The sequence below is a fragment of the Nyctereutes procyonoides genome, unplaced genomic scaffold, assembly GCF_905146905.1.
Source record: "Nyctereutes procyonoides isolate TBG_1078 unplaced genomic scaffold, NYPRO_anot_genome, whole genome shotgun sequence".
Taxonomy (NCBI): domain Eukaryota; kingdom Metazoa; phylum Chordata; class Mammalia; order Carnivora; family Canidae; genus Nyctereutes; species Nyctereutes procyonoides.
Window position 1 is genome coordinate 58,250,005 of NW_026575125.1, and position 6,644 is coordinate 58,256,648.

Consider the following 6,644-nt stretch of genomic DNA (forward strand, 5'->3'; position numbering starts at 1 on the left):
TGCTGCTCCTCATACATGTCTTGTGATTTTTCTACCTTTACATCTTTGCTCTTGTGCTACAAAGATCTGAAATGGCTTATTTCCACCCCTTCCTCAATGCCAAGTGATAACTATCCTTCAAGGCCTGGCTCAAATCCCATCTTTATGAATCTTCCCCCATATACCACCTCCCCCCCCTTCACCTGCAAATTGTTTCTCCCTCTTTGCTATTCCTCCATAGCACCTGGGTTCTGGCACTTACTACTTTTCTATTATCTGTCTCAGTATCTCTCCAATTTATCTTCTCCTCCTAGGCACTGCATTCATCATCTCTTACCTGAAATATTACAGTTGCATGGTAAGCAGTCTCCTTGCCACTGGTTTTTCCTTCAGTCTATATGCTATTACCAATGCAGCTTTCTGAAATGCAGACCATTTCTCTGATTTAAAATTTCTTTTCTTTTCTGATTTAAAATATCTGATAGCAGGAGAAAAATCCAAATTCAGTAACATAATAGCTACTAAATACAGATCCATGAACTCATCAGAATCATGGCAGGGAGAGGGAAAAGGAGAATAGATTGTTAAAAGTTTAGATTCCCAATGAGATACTGTTTCCTGAAAATCTGTAACTTTAAAGGCATTGAATTCAGCCAAGAATGGCAAATATGTTTCATCTCATAAATCAATTTAAATTGACTGTAAGTGGCCATTTGGAATACTGTGTTCAGAAAGATTCTAAGCCTTACTCAGGATTGCTGGGAAAGAACTTATGTCTGATTAAAAATTTCTGCTATGGGGACACCTGGTTGGCTCAGCAGTTGAGTTTCTACCTTTGGCTCAGGATGTGATCCTGGAGTCTGGGATCAAGTCCCACATTGGGCTCCCTGGATGGAGCCTGCTTCTCCTTCTGCCTGTGTCTCTGCCTCTCTCTGTGTGTCTCTCATGAATAAATAAATAAAATCTTTTAAAAAAATTTATGCCACGGGCATGGGAGGAGCTGATAGGATGATCATGCCAGACACCATACTTGCTGTAGACACACAGAGCAACAAGCCAGGCAACGTCCACCTCTGTGTAATGTTCCATTTGTCTAGAATGTGTACCTCTGCCCCTACCTCCCATTCCTGATTCCCTAGAAAACTAATCATTGTCTGAGTTCAATTCAAATATCACCTAGTCTGGAAAACTCTGGCTGACTCACTTTTACTTCATTTCTTCTCTCATCTGAGCTCTCATTACAATTTGGTCATAAGCAGAACTTACAATGTTTGCGACCTCAAACCTTTTTTTTTTAATGAAGGAGAATATAAATAAACTAGTTTTTTCAATATTGAATTACTTTGTAAACCTTTGTGCATATCTATTTGACCTATTGGACTTTGGCCTACTACAAGTAAATGACCATAGATGATTTATCTTTTTATTCCAAGCCTCTGCCTCAGTACCTGGTGTCCACAGGGTACTCAGTAAATATGTGTTGAACTAAGCAGATTCTATTTGGGAAAAGTGAGAAGAGGAGGAAGCAAGAGACCTGGTAACTACATCAAACATATCATCCTTCCTTGGAGAGCCATGGAGACAGGGTCAGGTCCATGGGTGAAAGTAAACACTTCTAAATGAAGGAATACAAAGCACTGACAGGAATGCAAAATGAAATAGGTGCAAAGATGTCTCCTTTCCTCCATGATGCATTCTTGAACTAATTTAGCCCTCAGTGGTCTCCTGCTAGTCCCAACAGTGTTTATTGTCATATCTCACAATTTGGTATCTGCTTGTCTCAGATAGGTGAGTCTTGCCTTTACTGCTAGACTGCTCCTAGAAAGCAGGAATTCGGGCTGAATGCTTTCATATCTCCAGTACAAGTCTAAGTTCATGTTAGGTATTCAAAATAGGCTTGCTTTATTGAATGATACTTGATTTATTGAATGATTTATTGAATGTTATTTGTGGTTTAATTGGTCAGGTATTCATGTAATACTTGGCCCAGTTGTTATTGCCCTCCAAAACCAGAGAGGAAAATGTTCAGGGAAACTCCTGTTCACTTAAAAGCCAAATTCTTCTACCTCCATATTAATCTGCCCAGACATTAGCAGCACAGTAATGGCCACCACAAATGCAACCAACTTTTCAAGCAGGGCAGCACAAAGGCATTTTCAGGAAGGAGTCAAAAATCTGCTCATTTAGTTCTCTCCTCTCTGTCCCCTCTCCAAGTCTGCAATTACATAGGAAGTTAATTGTGTAGATTGGGGGCTTTGGCTCTTTCAACTGCCAATTCTTCTCTCTGTACAGTAGTTCACCCTTTTCTGAACTCCCAGAGTGCTTTACATATTCTTCCAGTATCACTTCACTTATTATCTTGATTATCTATATATGGATCTGTCTTTCCCACTACTCTGTGAGCTCCTTGAGGGTAAGAACTATGTTTTCTCTGCATCCCATGGACCTAGTATAGTGCCTAAAACAGAGTAGGTACTCAGAAAGTATTGGTTGAAATGAATTATTGCTGATTCTCTCTCTCAAAAGAAGAAGAAGAAGACATTCTCTCTCATGTCTTACTTTTGCCCTGTAGTTGGAGAGTAAGACTAATTTATATGTGTAGCATGGTGTATAGCAGGAAAAGTTGTGGATTTAGGCTTAGATGACTTGAACTTTTCCTCAGACTGTCAACAACTTGCTGTATGGCCTTGGGCAAGATTCCTCTCCTCAGTCTTACCAACTATTAAATGAGGGAGAAAGACAAGCAGGTCTCTAAATGCCTTTTCTGCTCTAACTTCAATTGCTCTATTAAGACAAGTGTGTTTATAATGAGGAACATGAATGGGGGAATTAAAAAGTTTCTGCCTCTAGGCTTTTTATGTTTTATTTATTTCTTAATCCAGCAGAATTTTAAAAATATCTACTATGTGCCAAGGACAGTTCTAGAGACTGAAAACATAGCATGGGACAGAAGAAAAATCCTTGTTCTCAAGCAACTAATATTCTAGGAGAGATAGATCATTATCAAGTAAGCAAAATCATAATATGTCAATGAATGCAATAAGAAATAAAGTAAAGCAAGAAGGAGAGTGCAAGGGTATATCATTAATAGTTTACACAGAAAACTAAAGAAAGGCCTCTTTTTATATAGTAACATTTGTTTAGAGACATGAAGGAAGTGAAGGGGCCAGCCATATATCTGGGCAAAGATAATTCCGGGCATAGGGAACAGAAAATATAGAATAGAAAAATCCATTTTTCTCTGAGAAATAAATATACTGGATGCATGCAAGAAACTGCAAGGAAGCTCTTTGGCTAGAGCAGAGCAAACAAAGGGAGAATAATAAGAGAGGAAGTCAGAGAAGTAACAGGCAGTATGAGGGCATGAAAGGATCATGTGGCCATTGTTAAGACTTTGGATTTTACTCTGGGTGAGATTGGGAACCACTGCAAGGTTTTGAACACAGGAAGTGTTATGATTTGACTCGTATCTTAAAAGAACATTCTAGCTTCTATATTGAGAATAGACTATAGGGAGGGTAGTAAAAGTTGAAGCAGGGACAAGTCAGAAGGCTTTGTTATAAGTGATAATGGCTTATTGGAGGAACAAAAACATCTATACATCAAACAATCAGATATTTAAACAAGAACAATAAAATGACTACACAGAAATTAATATAGAGTTTAAGTACTATGGTGAACGGGCAGTGGAGAGACTGCATGAAAATGGAATTACTATAGAGGAAGTTAAAGTTCAAGCTAGGTCTTAAAAGATGAAAAGGTGAGATCTATCAAATGAGAATAAGAAGCCAAGCACTACCAACTCCACAGGATTCATGTGAAACTCAGCCAAAAGCTTCAACTGAAGAGAATTACATAAAACAGGATGTAGCCTACAGAGGTGAGGAATTGTCACCTCTGCTCCTTGACCTGACTATCCCCTACTTCTCATGAGTAACCGAGAGAGGAGACCGGTAACTCTGTAATTTTATACAGCCAGGAATATACAAATTCCACTGAGAAATTAACCATCAACTAAAAAGATATGCATATATGGTAGTCTTTATGAGTTGCCCTATTCCCATGGGTAGGGAAGCCCTGTGTTGTTAACTAAAGCCCAGCAGTTCTGTAGCATTTGGGTCTGAGAGCCAAAGCTATACTAGTGGAAAATATTATCTACAGTCAGGTTTGGCCCTGTTGGAAAGGACCAATGTTTGATGACCAGCACCACAGAAGCTGCTCCAACCCCCAAGCTGAAGGATTCCTCTTTCTTGTTCAGAATATCATCAATGCCATACACTACATACGGGTCTTTCCCTTTGCTCCTTCCACATCCCTGTAATACTCATATGACTCAGGAAACCTCTACAAATTCTTAAATAAGCTGTGAGGAGGGGTTTCCAATGCTGTTACCAAGCAAGCAGTCACAGAGTATTTGATCTAGCAGGTACCTCAGATACCATATAGTCTAGTGACTGACTCTGTTGAAGCACAAAGGTGACCAATAAACCTGACTGCTTTTATCCACTCATCTCCACTTCAATGGGCTCTGACAGGACTCTCCACACCCATGGTGTAACATAGCACAGAGTTTAAAAGCCACTCATCTACCCCACCATATATCCTCATTCATAGATGGTACTAGGGTCCAGAGAGAGGAAAAATGTCCAGTCACAAACCGAGTTCACAGTAGAGGTAGCTTAAACCCAGGTTTCCTAACTCTCTGCCCCAGGCCATTTCTGCTATAATGAAGCTACCTTGTTTCATCTACGTTTGCATATTCACTTTTCTCAGATGACCATCATTTATACCTATGAGTCCTGGATGTGCCCACAACTCAGACATCATTTGAATTCTCTCATTACGTTTCAACTTGGATACCTTTTAAGGAATGTTTCCATGCTGGGAAACCTCACCTGAGACATCAAGTTACTCTTTCTTTTTTTATGAATCACTATTTCACCAGGCTCAAAACTCTGGAGTTTTTCTGCCTCCCCCGTATCCTTTATTCCTCCAGTTTTTCCTGCTCTTATCATGTCATTCTGATTCTCAAACCCTATCTTAAATTATAATCCTCACACACATAATCTATCCCTCCTTCCTGTTTTACTTTTCTCCTTAGCATTTAATACCATCTATGTTTTACTTACTTAATCATGTTTATCTACCCCTCCTTCCAAATGATAAATGAATGAATGCATGTATTGATTATAGATCATTTAGCAGTGTGTTTGGCACATAGCATATGCCAAGCCCCTTCCTCCAATATTAAGGTCCTATGACTAGTAAACAGTGTTCTGAAGGTTAAATGACCACCTTATTAAAATATGCTGTTTCCAAGTATAAAGAACACTGTATTGCAGGGTGGGTTACCTGGGATCCATCATTCATTTATTCTTCCCTTCATTCATTCAATTAGTCAAGAAATATCTGTAAGCATTTGTTATGTGCCATGCCTTGTGCTATGTGCTAGGGACATAGTGGAGGTTAAAATTGGCATAGTTCTTGATCTTATGGCACTCATAATCTACCAAATGAGATAGACAAGTAAACAGATAATTACAATATAATATAATAACAGCTATATTAATAAGCAAGCCTGGAGTGCCATAGGAATTCAGCGAAGAAGTATCCTGAGTGTGGAGAGAGGTGAGGGGAAGGCTCCTAGAGAAAGCAATATCAGAATTAGGGGTTGAAAAATAAGCAGGGGTTTACCAAGTGAAGAGGAGTGGGGTAATAGAGTATGGCAGGCGGAGGAAATAGCATGTGCACAGACTGGAGACAGAATCTTCAAAGACCTGAAAAATTTCAAAGCTATTAAAGGATAGAATGCAAGGAAGGAATGGGAAGAAAGAAAGAGATAATGGACAGCTAAATGATAAAGAGTATACAGCACTATGTAGGCCAGATTCAAGAGCTTGTTCTTTATCTTAAGAGCAATTAGAAAGGGTTTTATAGAAAATGGTTTTAGAAAGACCATTCTGACTCCTATCTGGAAAATGAATTGAAGGGCTTGAGCTGTAGTGGTGACAAAGACAATGGAGAGAAAATGGACTGATCAAGGATGAGGTAAAGAAGAAAATAATTCAGGCTTGGCAGTTGACTAGAAATAGAAAGGAGTCAAGGATGCTACCCAAGATTTTTCAATTCTCAGCCTGGCACTATCACTTAATGACTATTGGTTCTTGGTTATCACTTCAGTCTTCTGAGCTTCAGTCTCTGTGTGTTAGATGAATATAGTAAGTCCTCCTGTACTTGCCTCCACCTTATTAAGGAGACTCAAATGAAGTAATGGCTGTGAATACTCTTTCCAGGCTACAAAGAGCTTTGAAACAGGAGGCCTGAGGATAACTTATGCGTTTAGGCTCACTGCAAATGCAAGTATATGATCAACAGGTAATAAAATTCCTAGTCCAATTACTTTCCCAGATTTTCTTTCTTTTTGTTTTGTTTTATTTAAAATGCCTCATACAAGAGCTCTTATTTTAAAAAAGTTATTTTACTCTACTCTCAGGAGGATATGAGCCCTGAGGTCTCATTGCTGGGCTGCTGCCAAAGCAACCATACTATTATGTAGGCCTTCTCATGAGCAATACAGTGTTGTTCATCTGGCTAGTGGCTACCATACTAGACAGCACATGTCTAGGTCTCAATAAGCCAGTATGTCAAAGATAAGAGTGCCAGAA